The sequence below is a fragment of the Bombina bombina genome, chromosome 2 (assembly GCF_027579735.1).
Source record: "Bombina bombina isolate aBomBom1 chromosome 2, aBomBom1.pri, whole genome shotgun sequence".
NCBI classification, from domain to species: Eukaryota; Metazoa; Chordata; class Amphibia; order Anura; family Bombinatoridae; genus Bombina; species Bombina bombina.
In genome coordinates this window covers 888,969,157-888,993,101 of record NC_069500.1, presented here as the reverse complement: position 1 = coordinate 888,993,101, position 23,945 = coordinate 888,969,157, and the positions used below count along the sequence as shown (strand labels likewise).

General features: G+C 39.0%; 1 long non-coding RNA gene across 1 annotated transcript in view; it reads right to left on the bottom strand.

The window, feature by feature from the left end:
• Window positions 1-2,444: 2,444 nt before the first annotated feature.
• The window catches only part of LOC128648078 (uncharacterized), a 36,235-nt gene continuing 14,734 nt past the window's right edge, over window positions 2,445-23,945 (bottom strand). Inside the window, exons 3-9 of the long non-coding RNA XR_008400500.1 lie at window positions 21,803-21,919; window positions 20,670-20,840; window positions 16,118-16,186; window positions 15,374-15,490; window positions 13,887-14,057; window positions 7,113-7,181; window positions 2,445-2,624 (exon numbers count right to left, since the gene is read on the bottom strand). This is a non-coding gene — a long non-coding RNA (uncharacterized LOC128648078). The remainder of the gene's footprint in view (window positions 2,625-7,112; window positions 7,182-13,886; window positions 14,058-15,373; window positions 15,491-16,117; window positions 16,187-20,669; window positions 20,841-21,802; window positions 21,920-23,945) is intronic.

Below are 23,945 nucleotides of genomic sequence, written 5' to 3'. Positions count from 1 at the left end.
TTGTTGTGTTTTCGGTCTTCACAGAATGAATACAAATTCAACGTTAATAACTTGTAAATAATGGTGGAAAAAGTTTTGTCATTTTTATTGTACATCTGCAACCTTGCTCAATATTTAAAAAAATAAATAAAACGAAAGCACAAAGTGTAAAAGCAGCAGAACTGTCATGTCATGCAATGCTATATTGCACTTGGCTTGTTTCTCCTTCACATGCATTAATGCAGGAAAAGTCCCTTGGAGAAGTAAAGCAAAATCTGCCTTTTGAAAATATCACTAGGGATCTTGCAGCGCTGGAGGATTAATTTATAAATATTTCACCTGAGCAGAGAGGTTTGGAATATCAGGGCCTTCGTCTGAACTTCAAATGCATTAGTAGATTATTATTTTTTCTGACAAATTTCAAAGTTATGTCTGTTTCCACTCCTCCTGTATCGTGTGACAGTCATCAGCCAATCACAAATGAATATACGTATATTCTGTGAATTCTTGCACATGCTCATTAGAAGCTGGTGACTCAAAAAGTATAAACATATGAAAAGACTGTGCATTGTTAATGAAAGGAAATTGGAAGGTTGTTTAAAATCTGAATCATGAAAGTATAACAACTTGGGTGTCCATTTAAAGAGACATACACTAGATTTTTCTTTGCATAAATGTTTGGTAGATTATCCATTTATATAGCCCATACATGTGTTTACTTTTTTTTTGTAAAAAATTAGTTTTTTTTTTTTTTTTAAAAACAAAAAAACATTCGACTCCTTACCAAGCCCCAAAGTTTTAGAAGTATACTGTTGTCAACCTAATCCTCCATCTTGCTCCTGTTTGTATAAAGGGTCTTTTCATATGCAGGGGAGGGGGTGTCTGCTCTTTTTGTTTTCCAGCCCTTTTCACTGGGTGTCACAGACTAACCTCATTAGCAGTGCTAAACTGCACGTAAGACACTACTGTAAAGAACAGTTATATGAAAATTGGTGTATACTGTCCCTTTAAGCTCTATGAGCTTCAGCACTCAGCATCCCTGTTCTGTGAGTTTGTGTGGTCTACGGCTTTACGGCCGAGCTCTTGTTGCTAATAGCACTTCAGCTGACCAAGACTCATCTAGTAGGGAAGAAATTTCACAAACTGACTTGTTCAGTAAAACCCATCCTACTGCCAATGTGCAGCTATGGAGATTTCATGACTATGTGCTGGACTTTATACACTTATTAGCAATGGGTATGGATGAAACACCTGAACTCAATAAGTATCTACAATACCTAAAATACCCACACACATTATATATATATATATATATATATACATACATACATACATACATACATACATACATACATACATACATACAGGTAGCCCTCAGTTTACGCCGGGGTTAGGTTCCAGAAGGAATAGTTGTAAATCGAAACCGTTGTAAATTGAAACCCAGTTTATTATGTAAGTCAATGGGAAGTGAGGGAGTTAGGTTCCAGGCCCCTCTCAAAATTGTCATAAGTTACACCTAATACATTATTTTTAAAGCTTTGAAATGAAGACTTTAAATGCTAAACAGCATTATAAACCTAATAAAATAATCACACAACACAGAATATATAATTAAACTAAGTTAAATGAACAAAAACATCTGCTAAACAGCATTATAAACCTAATAAAATAATCACACAACACAGACTTCACTTGCATTTTTCTGCAAACAGCTCTTTCTGTGCATTCCAATCTGGACTGATTTATAGACAGGAAAATCTTGTTCCTTTGAAATCTGCTCAATAGCTCACGTCTGGTTAAACTGATTAATTTTAGCTTGCTTGGCTTTGCTGCAAAACAAGCAGACAGCTCACCTACTGGCTATTTTAATAAATGCACTGCTTCTCAATGCTATTCATTAGCAGTCACATGACTGGAAAAAAAGGTTGTTATTCTGAAACGGTGTAAATTGAACCATTGTAAAACGAGGGCCACCTGTGTATGTATGTATGTATATATACATACATATACATATATATATATACACATACACACACACAAAATTCCGGAATTAAAACCCCCCCAAAACAATAAAAAGTTATATAGGATTTACCATCACTAAAAATAAAGGCGACCTTCATTCATCAGTTAAAAAACAAAACACAAACACTGGTGAATAGGCACCTTTATTTCATTTTGCCACAGCTTCAGTGCTAACCTAAGCACCCACGGCACAATAATCCCCCCCCCCCCCCACCATGAGATAACATTTCCACCTTAGTCAATAGCTGTGATATTGAAAAACTGAGCTGTGGTGTGGGTGGCCGCAGGAATTTAGGTTAGGACTGAAGCTGTGGTGAAATTATTTAAACTGATGGATGGTCACCTTTATTTTATGTTATGGTAAATTCTAGCGTTTAACAGTAGGATTTATCTTCTCTTTAATGCATACTCATATCAGTAAAAAAACAACTCTAAACACAACGTAAGATCAGATCAGACAACTTTATTAATAGAACAGATATCAGAAGCACTTTATTAGCATTTTATTAGTAAGGTTTGTAGTTCAAACAGGAACGCCAAGGACAATCCCTTTCCACTGGTACACCGAGTAATGAGAGCAGCAGTTACACAAAACACGCACACGCACTCCAGCTGGAAAACACCTGCAATATAAAAAAAAATAAAGAAAGTGAGAATAAAGAACAAAATTTCAAGTTCCTCCTAAAAACCCTAGAGCATAGCAAACAGTAGAAATGGTGTACACTTTTCTCAACAGGATCCATTTAAATTGGTTGTAATTCAGGAAACACCTACAACGGGTATCAACTTATTCAGCAATATGCATTTTTTTCCTTAAAAACCCCTTATGGCGCTAATTGTTTAGAGCTTAAAGGGACAGTCTAGTCAAAATTAAACTTTCATGATTCAGATAGGGCATGACATTTTAAACAACTTTCCAATTTACTTTTATCATCAAATTCGCTTTGTTCCCTTGGTGGTATTTTTGAAAAGCTAAGCCTAGCTAGGCTCAAACTGATTTCTAAACCGTTGAAAACCTCTTAGCTCAGAGCATTTTGAAAGTTTTTCACAGTTAGACAGTACTAGTTCATGTGTGTAATATGGATAACATTGTGCTCACTCCCGTGGAGTTATTTAGGAGTCTGTACTGATTGGCTAAACTGCATGTCTGTCCAAAGCACTGAGATAAGGGGGCAGTCTGCAGAGGCTTAGATAGAAGGTAATCACAGAGGTAAAACATATATAATAATATAACTGTGCTGGTTATGCAAAACTGGGGAATGGGTAATAAAGGGATTATCTATCTTTTTAAACAAAAAAAAAATTCTGGTGTAGACTGTCCCTTTAAGGACGCTGCTGTCCTGTCCCCTTTCTGCGGCAATCTCGCTGACAGTGGCAGGAGTGCATGTCCCACTAGAGAAAAGTTTTTTTTTTTTTTTTTTTTTTTTTAATATAAAATAAGATGGTGGAAACTATTTTTTTTAAATGAAGCAAAATGCTTGGGCGTTTTTGCCTGAAATTCCTGGTCCTCAAAAGGGTTAACCAATTCATTCACAATTTTAAATTGAAATTAGACACATACAAATTGCTGCATATCAAGTAGAACTGTCAGTAGTTATTATTAAGGGATGGCTATTTTACAGTGTAATTGATTAAAATCTTTTTTTTAGGATCACAGTTAAAGTGACGCTACTCAACAAATTCTTATTTAGCCCTAAAGCAACTCCTCCACGAAACAAAGTATTTTGGTGCATAACTGGGATTGCTTTATTAAAAAACTAGGATCAACTTACCAGAGTAACCGATTTGTTAGCAGTTATTAAAAAGGAACATGAAACCCATATTTTTTTCCCCTTTCACGATTCAGATAGTGAATAGAATTTTAAACATTCCAATTTTCTTATTTCTCTTGGTATCCTTTGCTGAAAAGGATACCTAGGTATGCTCAGAGCTGGGATTTAACTGCTGATTGGTGGCTGAACATATGGGTATCGTTATTGGCTTACTAATATGTGGGAGCTAGCTACCAGTTTTGCATTGCTGCTTATTCAATAAAGCATACAAAGAGAATGAACAAAATGTATAATATAAAAGTAAATTTGAAAGTTATTTAAAGATATAAGTTTTTGCTAAAAAAAGAAGAAGCCACTTTTAGTCATCTGCATCATCTGTGCTGAGTTCATTACTGTGATCTTGTGGGATATAAAAATAAAAAATATCATGGTAAAAAAGCTAACTGAGAACGGAAATAAAGTGACTTCTAAGGCACATGATCCCTCGCTAGTCCTGGGACAAGCATACAGATGCTTACATTTGGTCTATAATGGGATGAGGCTACCAAAGACACAGAGGTAACTCATTTTTTACAGATATACTAATGTGATATTTTCTTGTCAGCCTTTTACAGATATGCTGCATCACTTTTAAATGATTCAGCATTTGGATATGATGTGTCTTTAAACGTACAACTCCTTTAGATCTGAAACCTTTCTAATACAGAATTAAAGGAACACTCAAGTCAATGCATTTAGCGGCCTTCTAATTACCAAAAAGCAACGCCAAAGCTATATATGTCTGCAACGCCAAAAGCTATATATGTCTCACTGAAATGAATTACAAACAGCTTGTGCAATTATGACACACATGGTTATAAATGCTTCTCTGGGATCCTCTTTTTTCAGAAATAGCAGACATATATAGCTTTGGCGTTGCTTTTTGTAATTCATTTCAGTGAGAAACCTAAAGTTTGTGAAAAAGTGAACAATTTTTTCTTTATTTGATCGCATTTGGCGGTGAAATGGTGGCATGAAATATACCAAAATGGGCCTAGATCAATACTTTGGGTTGTCTACTACATTACACTAAAGCTAAAATTAACCCTACAAGCTCCCTAATTAAACCCTTCACTGCTGGGCATAATACACGTGTGAGGGGGGTGGGACTGCTACAGCCACGCTACATCATGGCAGTGAGTGGGAATTAGGGAGGTGGGGGAAGGAGGGAGAGGGTATAATAATGAGAGGGGGGCAGCTACACTATGGATTTATTTTTTAAATGTCAACCTTACATGGCGGCTAATAGGTAGAGGGGGGAGGGTTAGAGAGCTGCTGGGGGAATCAGGGAGGTAAGGCAGGATACTACCCTGCAGAAAATGTATTCAAGAAAATAAAAAATATTTTTACACTGGCAGACTTTCTGCCAGTACTTAAAAGGGGACAGTCAAGTAAAAAAAAAAAAAGCTTTCTTGATTCAAAAAGGGCATGTGATTTTTTTAACAACTTTCCAATTTACTTCTAACACCAATTTTACTTTTTTCTCTTGGTATTCTTAGTTGAAAGCTAAACCTAGAAAGTTTATATGCTAATTTCTTAGAACTTGAAGGCCGCCTCTGTATTTGACAGTTTTTCACCACTAGAGGGCATTGGTTCATGTGTTTCATATAGATAACATTGAGCTCATGCACGTGAATTTACCGAGGAGTGAGCACTGATTGGCAAAAATGCAAGTCTGTCAAAATAACTGAAATAAGGGCGCAGTCTGCAGAGGCTTAAATACAAGGTAATCAGAGAGGTAAAACGTGTAGTATTATAAATGTGTTGGTTATGCAAAACTGGGGAATGGGTAATTAAGGAATTATCTATCTTTTGAAAACAACAAAAAATATTGTGTTGACTGTCCCCTTTAAGATGGGGTGGCATTTGGGGGGTGGGGGAGGGATGTGTCAAGTGGGAGGCTGAACTCTACATTAAAGCTCAAATTAACCCTACAAGCTAACTAACTCCTTCACTGCAGTGCATAATTCAAGTGTGGTGGGCAGTGGGATTTAGCGACCTTCTAATTACCAAAAAGCCATGACAAAGCCATATATGTCTGCATCAAAGAGAAGCATTTACAACCATTTGTGTCATAATTGCACAAGCACCTTGTAAATAATTTCAGTGAGAAACCTAAAGTAAATGAAACCGTAACGATTTTTTTTTTATTTGATCGCATATTGCAGTGAAATGGTGGCATGAAATATACCAAAATAGGCCTAGATCAATACTTTGGGTTGTCTACTAAAACAAAATATATACACGTAAAGGATTATTCAGGGATACCTGACAGATATCAGCGTTACAATGTAACTATCATTAATTTTGGAGAAAAAAAAATGGGTTTGGAAATAGCAAAGTGATACTTTTTTGGTGGTTGTAGATGTGTAACAGATTTTGGGTGTCAAAGTGAGATTTTTTTCATCATATTTTATTAAATAAAAAAAAAACACAGTAAATTATAAGATATGAAAATAATGGTATCTTTAGAAAGTCAATTTAATGGAGAGAAAAACGGTGGTATATAATATGTGTGGGTACAGTAAATGAGTAAGAAGACTATTACAGCTAAACACAAACACTGCAGAAATGTAAAAACAGCCCTGGTCCTTAACGGTAAAAAATAATTGAAAAATGGTCTGGTCACTAAGTGGTTAACAATAAGCAAAACACACACACCTATATATATGTATAAATATATATTATTTATCTGTATAAGCTATATAAATGGATCATCTACAAAACATTTATACAAAGAAAACCCTAGTGTATAATGTCCCTTTATGCTTTCAAGACCTAAGGTCTCTTCTTCAGATGTAGATCTGAAAAAGATATTTCATCTATACTAATTAAAATAACCTAACATTTTCTTTCAGGATTAGGATAGAACATACAATTTTAATCAACTTTCCAGTTTGCTTTTATTATCAAATTTGCTTCATTCTCTTGTTATCCTTAGCTGAAGGAGCATGGGAGCTAGCTGAAAACACCTAGTTAGCCAATCACAAGAGACAAGTGTGTGAAAGCAACAATCAGCACTAGTGTAGGATATGCGCAATTTTAGTTTTCAACAATGGATACTAAGAGAATGAAGCACATTTGAAAAAAGAAGTGAATTAAAAGTAAAAGTTTCTTAAAATGACAGGATCTATCCGAATCATGCAAGTTTCATTTTGACATTCCTATCCCCTTTAGGACATGAAAAATAAGTCACTGATGTGGTCAGTGTGTTGACCATTTTAAAGAAAATGTGCTAACATTGACATTTTAAGAATGACAACTTGCATATGGTACCCTACCCTGTAAGCTCATTCTTACCTGGCCTGATGTCACAAGTTCCCATCAAGGAATAGTTGCATGAAGGCGTTGGATCAAGTTATCGGCAATCTGGAAAATAAAGAGGTAAAAACCCTTAGCGTAAGAAGCTAGACAACTTGATGGTTTAGGCGCATCAAATGTACAGTGTACAAAGTTAAAGTTGCATTTCCTATATCTGCATGAAAAAAACACCAACATGAAAAGTAAACAAATGTCTTTACATCTGAACAATAGATTAAGCAGTTGAACAAAAAGCAACTGGAAAATATACATAAATACTATACACATGCACATAGATATACACATCTACATACACATGCCCACACAGCTGCACATGCCCACACATATGCCCATGACCGCGCCCACACATGCCCATGGCCACACCCACACATGCCCATGACAATGTGCACAGAAGCCCATGAGCACATATATGACCATGCCCACACATATGACCATGCCAACGCGCACACATATGACCAGGTTTTGCAAAACAAGAATGAAGTGAAAAATGAAGGGACCATTTAACTTTTGGTAACTACCTACCCAATTGCTAAGAATTCACAACACATGCTATGACATCATCACATAAGGGAATTGTGCCAAAGGCAATTTCCCTAACTATGCATGGCCAAAAGAACCGATTGCACTCTGCTTCCACTTCCCATGACCACAGAATGTGGGAACAGCCGCACTCTGCTCCCACAGCCTGTAAACACAGTTGGCAGTCACAGAATGAAATGTTTACCTTCTGACCATGTTGAGAAGACATTTCCCTAACTATTTCCCTTAGGCTCAGAGAGATAGCACATGAAGTAAACATTAACACTGGGTCAGCGCTCAAGCCATAAAAGGCAAGAGCACCGGGCAAAGAAAATGCCTGATAGATCTAATTGAAAGTCTGTTTGCTGATGCAAACACAAACTGAAGTCTTTTCAGATGAGCTGATGTAGCTGATCCATCAAGGTCGGGCTTCTGTTACATGCGGAAGACCCAAAAACTGTAAAAAAAAAATCTTTATTCGAAGCAATGAAGAACTGTAGGAATCCTTTCCACAGTTGTATATGCAGACAAGCAAAACAAGAATTAAGTGAAAAGTGATGGAATATACAGACAAATGGAGGGGGAAATAGAGGGGCAAAACAACTTTTGGTAACTACCTACCCAATTGCTAAGAACTCACAACACATGCTATCAGCTCATCACAGAAGGGAAAAGTGTGCCAAAGGCAATTTCCCTAACTATGCATGGACAAAGGAACCGATTGCACTCTGCTTCCACTTCCCATGAGCACAGAATGTGGGAACAGCCGCACTCTGCTCCCACACCCTGTAAACACAGTTGGCAGTCACAGAATGAAATGTTTACCTTCTGACCATGTTGAGAAGACATTTCCCTAACTATTTCCCTTAGGCTCAGAGAGATAGCACATGAAGTAAACATTAACACTGGGTCAGCGCTCAAGCCATAAAAGGCATGAGCACCGGGCAAAGAAAATGCCTGATAGATCTAATTGAAAGTCTGTTTGCCGATGCAAACACAAACTGAAGGATTTCCAGATAAGTTTCATCAAGGTCTCATGTCGTCTGTAGCAGGATTGTCAGATTCAAGCAGCAAATCAGAACAAGAGGTAGAAGAATTGATCAATCAGGACATGTTCACAACATTGAAGCAGAACATATAGGAAACAGAATCATAAGAATACTGTAAGTAGCGCTCACCTGAGAGACCCGATGCACAGACAAGTAACCGGCGCTATGGAGAGTGGGCGGGGACACACCCCCTTACTTCGGCCAATGATCTGGCTGCTACAGCAGGCAGAACTGCCGAGTCACAGAATGAAATGTTTACCTTCTGACCATGTTGAGAAAACATTTCCCTTAGGCTCAGAGAGATAGCACATGAAGTAAACATTAACACTGGGTCAGCGATCAAGCCATAAAAGGCATGAGCACCGGGCAAAGAAAATGCCTGATAGATCTAATTGAAAGTCTGTTTGCTGATGCAAACACAAACTGAAGTCTTTTCAGATGAGCTGATGTAGCTGATCCATCAAGGTCGGGCTTCCGTTACATGCGGAAGACCCAAAAACGGAAAATAATTCTTTATTCGAAGCAATGAAGAACTGTAGGAATCCTTTCCACAGTTGTATATGCAGACGTGCAAAACAAGAATAAAGTGAAAAGTGATGGAATATACAGACAAATGGAGGGGGAAATAGCGGGGACATACAACTTTTGGTAACTACCTACCCAATTGCTAAGAATTCACAACACATGCTATCAGCTCATCACAGAAGGGAAAAGTGTGCCAAAGGCAATTTCCCTAACTATGCATGGCCAAAGGAACCGATTGCACTCTGCTTCCGCTTCCCATGAGCGCAGAATGTGGGAACAGCTGCAGTCTGCTCCCACACCCTGTAAACACAGTTGGCAGTCACAGAATGAAATGTTTACCTTCTGACCATGTTGAGAAGACAGTTCCCTAACTATTTCCCTTAGGCTCAGAGAGATAGCACATGAAGTAAACATTAACACTGGGTCAGCGCTCAAGCCATAAAAAGGCATGAGCACCGGGCAAAGAAAATGCCTGATAGATCTAATTGAAAGTCGGTTTGCTAATGCAAACACAAACCGAAGGATTTTCAGATGAGCTGATCCATCAAGGTTGGGCTTCTGTTCCATGCGGAAGATCCAAAAACTGTAAAAAATTCTTTATTCGAAGCAATGAAGAACTGTAGGAATCCTTTCCACAGTTGTATATGCAGACGTGCAAAACAAGAATTAAGTGAAAAGTGATGAAATATACAGACAAATGGAGGGGGAAATAGAGGGGCTATACAACTTTTGGTAACTACCTACCCAATTGCTAAGAATTCACAACACACGCTATGACATCATCACATAAGGGAATTGTGCCAAAGGCAATTTCCCTAACTATGCATGGCCAAAAGAACCGATTGCACTCTGCTTCCACTTCCAATGACCACAGAATGTGGGAACAGCCGCACTCTGCTCCCACAGCCTGTAAACACAGTTGGCAGTCACAGAATGAAATGTTTACCTTCTGACCATGTTGAGAAGACATTTCCCTAACTATTTCCCTTAGGCTCAGAGAGATAGCACATGAAGTAAACATTAACACTGGGTCAGCGCTCAAGCCATGCAAAAAAGCATGAGCACTGGGCAAAGAAAATGCCTGATAGATCTAATTGAAAGTCCGTTTGCTGATGCAAACACAAACTGAAGTCTTTTCAGATGAGCTGATGTAGCTGATCCATCAAGGTTGGGCTTCCGTTACATGCGGAAGACCCAAAAAAAGAAAAAAAATTCTTTATTCGAAGCAATGAAGAACTGTAGGAATCCTTTCCACAGTTGTATATGCAGACAAGCAAAACAAGAAGTAAGTGAAAAATGATGGAATATACAAACAAATGGAGGGAGAAATAGAGGGGCCATACAACTTTTGGTGACTACCTACCCAATTGCTAAGAACTCACAACACATGCTATCAGCTCATCACAGAAGGGAAAAGTGTGCCAAAGGCAATTTCCTAACTATACATGGCCAAAGGAACCGATTGCACTCTGCTTCCGCTTCCCATGAGCACAGAATGTAGGAACAGCCGCACTCTGCTCCCACACCCTGTAAACACAGTTGGCAGTCACAGAATGAAATGTTTACCTTCTGACCATGTTGAGAAGACATTTCCCTATTTCCCTTAGGCTCAGAGAGATAGCACATGAAGTAAACATTAACACTGGGTCAGCGCTCAAGCCATAAAAAGGCATGAGCACCGGGCAAAGAAAATGCCTGATAGATCTAATTGAAAGTCGGTTTGCTGATGCAAACACAAACTGAAGTCTTTTCAGATGAGCTGATGTAGCTGATCCATCAAGGTCGGCTTCTGTTACATGCGGAAGATCCAAAATCTGTAAAAAAAAATCTTAATTCGAAGCAATGAAGAACTGTAGGAATCCTTTCCACAGTTGTATATGCAGACGTGCAAAATAAGAATAAAGTGAAAAGTGATGGAATATACAGACAAATGGAGGGGAAAATGGAGGGGACATAAAACTTTTAGCAACTACCTACCCAATTGCTAAGAATTCACAACACATGCTATGACATCATCACATAAGGGAATTGTGCCAAAGGCAATTTCCCTAACTATGCATGGCCAAAAGAACCGATTGCACTCTGCTTCCACTTCCCATGACCACAGAATGTGGGAACAGCCGCACTCTGCTCCCACAGCCTGTAAACACAGTTGGCAGTCACAGAATGAAATGTTTACCTTCTGACCATGTTGAGAAGACATTTCCCTAACTATTTCCCTTAGGCTCAGAGAGATAGCACATGAAGTAAACATTAACACTGGGTCAGCGCTCAAGCCATAAAAAGGCATGAGCACTGGGCAAAGAAAATGCCTGATAGATCTAATTGAAAGTCCGTTTGCTGATGCAAACTGAAGTCTTTTCAGATGAGCTGATGTAGCTGATCCATCAAGGTTGGGCTTCCGCTACATGCGGAAGACCCAAAAACGGAAAATTCTTTATTCGAAGCAATGAAGAACTGTAGGAATCCTTTCCACAGTTGTATATGCAGACGTGCAAAACAAGAAGTAAGTGAAAAATGATGGAATATACAAACAAATGGAGGGAGAAATAGAGGGGCCATACAACTTTTGGTAACTACCTACCCAATTGCTAAGAATTCACAACACATGCTATCAGCTCATCACAGAAGGGAAAAGTGTGCCAAAGGCAATTTCCCTAACTATGCATGGCCAAAGGAACCGATTGCACTCTGCTTCCGCTTCCCATGAGCGCAGAATGTGGGAACAGCTGCAGTCTGCTCCCACACCCTGTAAACACAGTTGGCAGTCACAGAATGAAATGTTTACCTTCTGACCATGTTGAGAAGACAGTTCCCTAACTATTTCCCTTAGGCTCAGAGAGATAGCACATGAAGTAAACATTAACACTGGGTCAGCGCTCAAGCCATAAAAAGGCATGAGCACCGGGCAAAGAAAATGCCTGATAGATCTAATTGAAAGTCGGTTTGCTAATGCAAACACAAACCGAAGGATTTTCAGATGAGCTGATCCATCAAGGTTGGGCTTCTGTTCCATGCGGAAGACCCAAAAACGGAAAAAAAATTCTTTATTCGAAGCAATGAAGAACTGTAGGAATCCTTTCCACAGTTGTATATGCAGACAAGCAAAACAAGAAGTGAAAAATGATGGAAAATACAAACAAATGGAGGGAGAAATAGAGGGGCCATACAACTTTTGGTAACTACCTACCCAATTGCTAAGAACTCACAACACATGCTATCAGCTCATCACAGAAGGGAAAAGTGTGCCAAAGGCAATTTCCCTAACTATGCATGGCCAAAGGAACCGATTGCACTCTGCTTCCGCTTCCCATGAGCACAGAATGTGGGAACAGCTGCAGTCTGCTCCCACACCCTGTAAACACAGTTGGCAGTCACAGAATGAAATGTTTACTTTCTGACCATGTTGAGAAGACATTTCCCTAACTATTTCCCTTAGGCTCAGAGAGATAGCACATGAAGTAAACATTAACACTGGGTCAGCGATCAAGCCATAAAAGGCATGAGCACCGGGCAAAGAAAATGCCTGATAGATCTAATTGAAAGTCGGTTTGCTGATGCAAACACAAACTGAAGTCTTTTCAGATGAGCTGATGTAGCTGATCCATCAAGGTCTGGCTTCCGTTACATGCGGAAGACCCAAAAACGGAAAATAATTCTTTCAAGCAATGAAGAACTGTAGGAATCATTTCCACAGTTGTATATGCAGACGTGCAAAACAAGAATAAAGTGAAAACTGATGGAATATACAGACAAATGGAGGGGAAATAAAACTTTTGGCAACTACCTACCCAATTGCTAAGAATTCACAACACATGCTATGACATCATCACATAAGGGAATTGTGCCAAAGGCAATTTCCCTAACTATGCATGGCCAAAAGAACCGATTGCACTCTGCTTCCACTTCCCATGACCACAGAATGTGGGAACAGCCGCACTCTGCTCCCACAGCCTGTAAACACAGTTGGCAGTCACAGAATGAAATGTTTACCTTCTGACCATGTTGAGAAGACATTTCCCTAACTATTTCCCTTAGGCTCAGAGAGATAGCACATGAAGTAAACATTAACACTGGGTCAGCGATCAAGCCATAAAAGGCATGAGCACTGGGCAAAGAAAATGCCTGATAGATCTAATTTAAAGTCTGTTTGCCGATGCAAACACAAACTGAAGGATTTCAAGATAAGTCTCATCAAGGTCTCATGTCGTCTGTAGCAGGATTGTCAGATTCAAGCAGCAAACCAGAACAAGAGGTAGAAGAATTGATCAATCAGGACATGTTCACAACATTGAAGCAGAACATATAGGAAACAAAATCATAAGAATACTGTAAGTAGCGCTCACCTGAGAGACCCGATGCACAGACAAGTAACCGGCGCTATGGAGAGTGGGCGGGGACACCCCCTTACTTCGGCCAATGATCTGGCTGCTACAGCAGGCAGAACTGCCGAACACGCCCCAAACAACACTAAGTGTTTGCAAACATCCAAAGATACGTAGCGCTCAGTGAAAGGCACAAAAAAGTCCAAAACTTATGTGAGATGCAGAAAATCCAAAGGCAAGGACTTGTAAAATATAAAATCCAAACTTTATTTCAAGCGTTAAAACGACATATAAAACATATAGGAAAGGCAACAGTAACTCCAGTCTGTCCTTACCTGTAATTCGTCCCGATAAGCTTGTAGTCTTCCGCTTCTACACAAACTTTGTACAACATATCATACACCACACAGTGTTATTGTATTGAGTGGGCATCATCTAGTGACAGCACCAGCTGAGGTGAAGTGAGCTCTTTTCACAATATGGCCTCTCTCCTCTCATCGTAAAATCTGTTGAGAAAAAAAACAAAAAAACAAAGCTTTTAGGTTTGTAGAACAGTTACCAATATCATGAAAGCTAAACCTACAAATTCTTTACACTAGTTCCCATTCTACAGTCAGCAATCATCTTCTTATAAAAGGGAATTTATCTTAATATAGACAATTAAAAGGGACATAAGTCAGAATTAAACTTTCCTGGTTCAGATAGAGCATGCAATTTAAGGACACTTTACAGTTTACTTCTATAACCAAATAGACTTCATTTTTATGCTATCCTTTATTGAAACACATAACTAGGTAGGCTCAGGAGCAGCGGTGCACTACTGTTGGCTAGGAGGTAATTGGTGGATTCACACGTTTGCATCTTGTCATTGGTTCACCAGATGTGCTCAGTTATCGCCCAGTAGTGCATTGCTCCTCTGGAGCAGTGTTAATGTTTAACCCATTTGCAAAGGTAAGCACATCGCTACAAACAATAGTATAATAAAATGCCCTAGACACAATAGAGCATTTTCTTAATGCACTTTTAGGATTCTTTAAGCATTTAATTGCAAAAGTTGTGCATATCAAACTTTAAAAATTCAGCACCTAAAATATTGATCTGTGGTCTTATGCATTAGGAAGTTGCCCATCGCTGGCTTAGGGTAGAGGAGGGAGAGATTCCATCAAATTTGTCAGAATTGCTTCAGACTTGAAAAAGGAAGACATTCTTCCGAAAGCTTGTCATCTTATAAATGTATAGTTAGTCCAAGAAAAAAAGCTATTATATCTATATATATATATATATATATATCTATATATATATATATATATATATATATATATATATATATATATATATATATATATATACATATATACATACATACATACATACACACAAATATATTGCTGATTATACACTAGGATAAACAACTACTTTTCCTGTTCCTTTAAGGATTACAATTATAATTAAAAGTACAGTTATAATATAAAAAAGGTACTGCAAGGACAAGTGGAAAACATAAAAGGGCCATTATAGTGTTAAATTTACATGCTAATTTGTTATAACATGTCATTTTAAGACTAGCAACCCTGCACTACTGCAAGTCCCAAGCAGAAACTGTCGCTGATCACAATTCAGCCGCATTACTAGCGCTGCTGATCAGGAGCAGCACTGCTCGCAGGTCTCGAGCAGTACTGTTTAACCCCTTTGTGGCTTAAACACTCAGTAATGCAGGGTCACTACTCTTAAACTCCATGTTCTAACAAATTACAGCATGCCACTTTTTGACTATGATGGCAAATTATACTAGGATGTCTGCAACAAAGTTATCTACTTGTACCTGTTCTAACCTCACAAGACAGGAGGCGCAGAAACATTTCTTTTGACTACGTACTAGGCAGTACGTTTTGTGGCTCTATGTAAACTGTTGCTGTAGATCTGTTAACTTTAGCATCACCTGCAGATTAAAAAAAACAAAAAAACTTAATAATAATGTCCCAATTCTTACATTTAGTAATTTACCTTGACTATAGTTAAAATTCAAGTAAAAAAATGCAGACATAAAACACTTATAAAAATGAAGCAGACTGGACAGTATAGCTATATTTAGTTATAGGGTTTAATTGGCTAGTTGCATGAACAAAAAATGCGTCAAAGTTACAGCCTAACACAATCGCTCAATATCTTAATTTCATAAGTAGAACAAAAATTACCTAAAGAGAATGAGAAGGGTTGGGTTAGTACATATAATAGTAGTGCTACAGAATAGTGTTTACCATGAATGTTAGCTGTGCATGGTCTGGGTTGGCTTGCATGGGGCATATGATGGGGAGCATGACCTAAAGCAGGGGTAGCTTCCACTTCCCAAAAACCCAGCTGCTATGAAGACCGTTTACTGTACCTACTGCTTATGACCATTTATGGAGAATAGAGATCTTTGCAAAAGAGAGTTACTTGGATATAGCTTGTGTGAGGGCAGTCATGTAGTGTAGTGTGTTGACCATTTTAAAGAAAATGTGCAAACATTGACATTTTAAGAACGACAACTTGCATATGGTACCCTACCCTGTAAGCTCATTCTTACCTGGCCTGATGTCACAAGTTCCCATCAAGGAATAGTTGCATAAAGGCGTTGGATCAAGTTATCGGCAATCTGGAAAATAAAGAGGTAAAAACCCTTAGCGTAAGAAGCTAGACAACTTGATGGTTTAGGCGCATCAAATGTACAGTGTACAAAGTTAAAGTTGCATTTCCTATATCTGCATGAAAAAAACACCAACATGAAAAGTAAACAAATGTCTTTACATCTGAACAATAGATTAAGCAGTTGAACAAAAAGCAACTGGAAAATATACATAAATACTATACACATGCACATAGATATACACATCTACATACACATGCAAATGACCGCGCCCACACATATGCCTATGACAACGTGCACAGAAGCCCACGCACACACATATGACCAGGTTTTCCAAAAAAGAATGAAGTGAAAAATGAAGGGACCATTTAACTTTTGGTAACTACCTACCCAATTGCTAAGAACTCACAACACATGCTATCAGCTCATCACAGAAGGGAAAAGTGTGCCAAAGGCAATTTCCCTAACTATGCATGGCCAAAGGAACCGATTGCACTCTGCTTCCGCTTCCCATGAGCACAGAATGTAGGAACAGCTGCAGTCTGCTCCCACACCCTGTAAACACAGTTGGCAGTCACAGAATGAAATGTTTACCTTCTGACCATGTTGAGAAGACATTTCCCTAACTATTTCCCTTAGGCTCAGAGAGATAGCACATGAAGTAAACATTAACACTGGGTCAGTGCTCAAGCCATAAAAAGGCATGAGCACCGGGCAAAGAAAATGCCTGATAGATCTAATTGAAAGTCGGTTTGCTGATGCAAACACAAACTGAAGTCTTTTCAGATGAGCTGATGTAGCTGATCCATCAAGGTCGGGCTTCCGTTACATGCGGAAGACCCAAAAACGGAAAATAATTCTTTCTTTCAAGCAATGAAGAACTGTAGGAATCCTTTCCACAGTTGTATATGCAGACGTGCAAAACAAGAATAAAGTGAAAACTGATGGAATATACAGACAAATGGAGGGGACATAAAACTTTTGGCAACTACCTACCCAATTGCTAAGAATTCACAACACATGCTATGACATCATCACATAAGGGAATTGTGCCAAAGGCAATTTCCCTAACTATGCATGGCCAAAAGAACCGATTGCACTCTGCTTCCACTTCCCATGAGCACAGAATGTGGGAACAGCCGCACTCTGCTCCCACAGCCTGTAAACACAGTTGGCAGTCACAGAATGAAATGTTTACCTTCTGACCATGTTGAGAAGACATTTCTCTAACTATTTCCCTTAGGCTCAGAGAGATAGCACATGAAGTAAACATTAACACTGGGTCAGCACTCAAGTCCTAAAAGGCATGAGCACTGGGCAAAGAAAATGCCTGATAGATCTAATTGAAAGTCTGTTTGCTGATGCAAACACAAACTGAAGTCTTTTCAGATGAGCTGATCCATCAAGGTTGGGCTTCTGTTACATGCGGAAGATACAAAAACTGTAAAAAATTCTTTATTCGAAGCAATGAAGAACTGTAGGAATCCTTTCCACAGTTTTATATGCAGACAAGCAAAACAAGAATTGAAAGTCTGTTTGCTGATGCACACACAAACTGAAGTCTTTTCAGATGAGCTGATGTAGCTGATCCATCAAGGTCGGCTTCTGTTACATGCGGAAGATCCAAAATCTGTAAAAAAAAATTCTTAATTCGAAGCAATGAAGAACTGTAGGAATCCTTTCCACAGTTGTATATGCAGACGTGCAAAATAAGAATAAAGTGAAAAGTGATGGAATATACAGACAAATGGAGGGGAAAATTGAGGGGACATAAAACTTTTGGTAACTACCTACCCAATTGCTAAGAACTCACAACACATGCTATCAGCTCATCACAGAAGGGAAAAGTGTGCCAAAGGCAATTTCCTAACTATACATGGCCAAAGGAACCGATTGCACTCTGCTTCCGCTTCCCATGAGCACAGAATGTAGGAACAGCCGCACTCTGCTCCCACACCCTGTAAACACAGTTGGCAGTCACAGAATGAAATGTTTACCTTCTGACCATGTTGAGAAGACATTTCCCTAACTATTTCCCTTAGGCTCAGAGAGATAGCACATGAAGTAAACATTAACACTGGGTCAGCGCTCAAGCCATAAAAAGGCATGAGCACCGGGCAAAGAAAATGCCTGATAGATCTAATTGAAAGTCCGTTTGCTGATGCAAACACAAACTGAAGTCTTTTCAGATGAGCTGATGTAGCTGATCCATCAAGGTCGGCTTCTGTTACATGCGGAAGATCCAAAATCTGTAAAAAAAAATCTTAATTCGAAGCAATGAAGAACTGTAGGAATCCTTTCCACAGTTGTATATGCAGACGTGCAAAATAAGAATAAAGTGAAAAGTGATGGAATATACAGACAAATGGAGGGGAAAATGGAGGGGACATAAAACTTTTAGCAACTACCTACCCAATTGCTAAGAATTCACAACACATGCTATGACATCATCACATAAGGGAATTGTGCCAAAGGCAATTTCCCTAACTATGCATGGCCAAAAGAACCGATTGCACTCTGCTTCCACTTCCCATGACCACAGAATGTGGGAACAGCCGCACTCTGCTCCCACAGCCTGTAAACACAGTTGGCAGTCACAGAATGAAATGTTTACCTTCTGACCATGTTGAGAAGACATTTCCCTAACTATTTCCCTTAGGCTCAGAGAGATAGCACATGAAGTAAACATTAACACTGGGTCAGCGCTCAAGCCATAAAAAGGCATGAGCACCGGGCAAAGAAAATGCCTGATAGATCTAATTGAAAGTCCGTTTGCTGATGCAAACTGAAGTCTTTTCAGATGAGCTGATGTAGCTGATCCATCAAGGTTGGGCTCCCGCTACATGCGGAAGACCCAAAAACGGAAAATTCTTTATTCGAAGCAATGAAGAACTGTAGGAATCCTTTCCACAGTTGAATATGCAGACAAGCAAAACAAGAAGTAAGTGAAAAATGATGGAATATACAAACAAATGGAGGGAGAAATAGAGGGGCAATACAACTTTTGGTAACTACCTACCCAATTGCTAAGAACTCACAACACATGCTATCAGCTCATCACAGAAGGGAAAAGTGTGCCAAAGGCAATTTCCCTAACTATGCATGGCCAAAGGAACCGATTGCACTCTGCTTCCGCTTCCCATGAGCACAGAATGTAGGAACAGCTGCAGTCTGCTCCCACACCCTGTAAACACAGTTGGCAGTCACAGAATGAAATGTTTACCTTCTGACCATGTTGAGAAGACATTTCCCTAACTATTTCCCTTAGGCTCAGAGAGATAGCACATGAAGTAAACATTAACACTGGGTCAGCGATCAAGCCATAAAAGGCATGAGCACTGGGCAAAGAAAATGCCTGATAGATCTAATTGAAAGTCTGTTTGCTGATGCAAACACAAACTGAAGTCTTTTCAGATGAGCTGATGTAGCTGATCCATCAAGGTCGGGCTTCCGTTACATGCGGAAGACCCAAAAAACGGAAAATAATTCTTTCTTTCAAGCAATGATGAACTGTAGGAATCATTTCCACAGTTGTATATGCAGACGTGCAAAACAAGAATAAAGTGAAAACTGATGGAATATACAGACAAATGGAGGGGACATAAAACTTTTGGCAACTACCTACCCAATTGCTAAGAATTCACAACACATGCTATGACATCATCACATAAGGGAATTGTGCCAAAGGCAATTTCCCTAACTATGCATGGCCAAAAGAACCGATTGCACTCTGCTTCCACTTCCCATGACCACAGAATGTGGGAACAGCCGCACTCTGCTCCCACAGCCTGTAAACACAGTTGGCAGTCACAGAATGAAATGTTTACCTTCTGACCATGTTGAGAAGACATTTCCCTAACTATTTCCCTTAGGCTCAGAGAGATAGCACATGAAGTAAACATTAACACTGGGTCAGCGCTCAAGCCATAAAAGGCAAGAGCACCGGGCAAAGAAAATGCCTGATAGATCTAATTGAAAGTCTGTTTGCTGATGCAAACACAAACTGAAGGATTTCCAGATAAGTTTCATCAAGGTCTCATGTCGTCTGTAGCAGGATTGTCAGATTCAAGCAGCAAACCAGAACAAGAGGTAGAAGAATTGATCAATCAGGACATGTTCACAACATTGAAGCAGAACATATAGGAAACAAAATCATAAGAATACTGTAAGTAGCGCTCACCTGAGAGACCCGATGCACAGACAAGTAACCGGCGCTATGGAGAGTGGGCGGGGACACCCCCCTTACTTCGGCCAATGATCTGGCTGCTACAGCAGGCAGAACTGCCGAACACGCCCCAAACACCAAGTGTTTGCAAACATCCAAAGATATGTAGCGCTCAGTGAAAGGCACAAAAAAGTCCAAAACTTATGTGAGATGCAGAAAATCCAAAGGCAAGGACTTGTAAAATATAAAATCCAAACTTTATTTCAAGCATTAAAACGACATATAAAACATATAGGAAAGGCAACAGTAGCTCCAGTCTGTCCTTACCTGTAAGTCGTCCCGATAAGCTTGTAGTCTTCCGCTTCTACACAAACTTTGTACAACATATCATACACCACACAGTGTTATTGTATTGAGTGGGCATCATCTAGTGACAGCACCAGCTGAGGTGAAGTGAGCTCTTTTCCCAATATGGCCTCTCTCCTCTCATCGTAAAATCTGTTGAGAAAAAAAACAAAAAAAACAAAGCTTTTAGGTTTGTAGAAGTTACCAATATCACGAAAGCTAAACCTACAAATTCTTTACACTAGTTCCCATTCTACAATCAGCAATCATCTTCTTATAAAAGGGCATTTATCTTAATATAGACAATTAAAAGGGATATAAGTCAGAATTAAACTTTCCTGGTTCAGATAGAGCATGCAATTTTAGGACACTTTACTTCTATAACCAAATAGACTTCATTTTTATGCTATCCTTTATTGAAACACATAACTAGGAAGGCTCAGGAGCAGCGGTGCACTACTGTTGGCTAGGAGGTAATTGGTGGATTCACACGTTTGCATCTTGTCATTGGTTCACCAGATGTGCTCAGTTATCGCCCAGTAGTGCATTGCTCCTCTGGAGCAGTGTTAATGTTTAACCCATTTGCAAAGGTAAGCACATCGCTACAAACAATAGTATAATAAAATGCCCTAGACACAATAGAGCATTTTCTTAATGCACTTTTAGGATTCTTTAAGCATTTAATTGCAAAAGTTGTGCATATCAAACTTTAAAAATTCAGCACCTAAAATATTGATCTGTGGTCTTATGCATTAGGAAGTTGCCCATTGCTGGCTTAGGGTAGAGGAGGGAGAGATTCCATCAAATTTGTCAGTATTGCTTCAGACTTGAAAAAGGAAGACATTCTTCCGAAAGCTTGTCATCTTATAAATGTATAGTTAGTCCAGAAACTGTCGCTGATCACAACACAGCCGCATTACTAGCGCTGCTGATCAGGAGCAGCATTGCTCGCAGGTCTCGAGCAGTACTCTGTTTAACCCCTTTGTGGCTTAAACACTCAATAATGCAGGGTCACTACTCTTAAACTCCATGTTCTAACAAATTACAGCATGCCACTTTTTGACTATGATGGCAAATTATACTATGATGTCTGCAACAAAGTTATCTACTTGTACCTGTTCTAACCTCACAAGACAGGAGGCGCAGAAACATTTCTTTTGACTACGTACTAGGCAGTACGTTTTGTGGCTCTATGTAAACCGTTGCTGTAGATCTGTTAACTTTAGCATCACCTGCAGATTAAAAAAACAAAAAAACTTAATAACAATGTCCCGATTCTTACATTTAGTAATTTACCTTGACTATAGTTAAAATTCAAGTAAACAAAATGCAAACATAAAACACTTATAAAAATGAACCGGACTGGACAGTATAGCTATATTTAGTTATAGGGTTTAATTGGCTAGTTGCATGAACAAAAAATGCGTCAAAGTTACAGCCTAACACAATCGCTCAATATCTTAATTTCATAAGTAGAACAAAAATAACCTAAAGAGAATGAGAAGGGTTGGGTTAGTACATATAGTAGTAGTGCTACAGAATAGTGTTTACCATGAATGTTAGCTGTGCATGGTCTGGGTTGAGCTTGCATGGGGCATATGATGGGAAGCAGGACCTAAAGCAGGGGTAGCCTTGGGTAGCTTCCACTTCCCAAAAACCCAGCTGCTATGAAGACCGTTTACTGTACCTACTGCTAATGACCATTTATGGAGAATAGAGATCTTTACAAGAGAGAGTTACTTGGATATAGCTTGTGTGAGGGCAGCCATGTAGGAAAACAAGGGGAGGGTCCGTAAAGTACTAGGGATACCTATGCCATTTTGGACACAGTCACATAGAAATTTAAATGGAAATAATGTATACTTTTCATTAAAATGTCGGTATATTAAGTGTTCATTATATCCAAACTGCATGTTTAAAGGATTCAGAGACAATGCTGGGTGGAAAGAGTACTTTATATAAAATAACAATGCATTTTTCTACTATTAGACTATAAAGTAAGACATTTTAATTTGAAAAATAAGGGAACGGGGAAAATTAAAATGCCATTTTAGAGGCAAGAAATTATTTTATTTTTAAAAAATGTCATGTTCAGAGGCTTCAGAGACCGTTTACAATCCCCAATAGCTTTACAGCTGTCCCCATGGGCACAGGGAGCAGGCGCGGACTGCGCCACATGTCCATAAAAAAAGCTGCCACCATGTGCAGATTGCTCACGGTAACTTCTGTCAGCGACCATGCTGGGACTAACAGGACTTAAAAAAACAGTAGAAAATTATGCTGTTAAACAGTCTTTGATAGGGGAAATTAAAATGCTATGTTAGCGGTAGTTATAAATTATATTAGACTAGTTACATGCTCAGAGGCTTCAGAAACCATTTACAATCCACCATAGCTTTACAGCTTTACCCACGGGCACAGGGAGCAGGTGCGGACTACTCCACATGTCCATAAAAAAAGCTGCCACCATGTGCAGAGAGCTCACGGTAACGTCTGCCAGTGACCATGCTGGGACTAACGGAATTTTGAAAAAAAGAAGTAAATGATGCTGTTAATGGGACAGTTTACTCAAAAAAAAAAGTCTCCCCTTTAATTTGTTCCCAAAGATCCACTTTCCCTGCTGGAGTGTATTAAATTGTTTACAGGTATTTCCATTACCCTTATATTAGCATTTGAAATAGTTTATTTAGCCTATGATATCCCCACCCATCCTGAAAGTTTTTGGCCAAGCTGTGTTAGCACAGCCAGTAGAAATTACACTCCCAGTGGGGTATAGAAGAGATAAGGTAATAAAATGTTAATTTTCCATTGTTCTCTCCAAGTATTGGTGATTGGTTTATGGACAGATATAGGATAAAGAAGCAGGTGATATGTACACAATGTGATAAAGTAATGAGATCTGATTATACCTACAAGCTCAACCCATTTTATTAGGTTGTGGCTTCAAAATCAGCTAATTCATATACACAAATAAGCCTAAAAAAGCAAATCTCATGCATTTTATACTCTGCAGCTGGTAAAAAAAAAAGTAATTGGCAACACATTAAGGGAAAAACAACCCCTAGCCTTTGATATGGGAAATTAAAGTGCTATGTTAGTGGTAGTAATAAATTATTTTAGACTAGTTACATGCTCAGAGGCTTCAGAGACAATTTACAAACCACCATAGCTTTACAGCTTTACCCACGGGCACAGGGAGCAGGCGCGCACTGCTCCACATGTCCATAAAAAAAAAGCTGCCACCATGTGCAGAGAGCT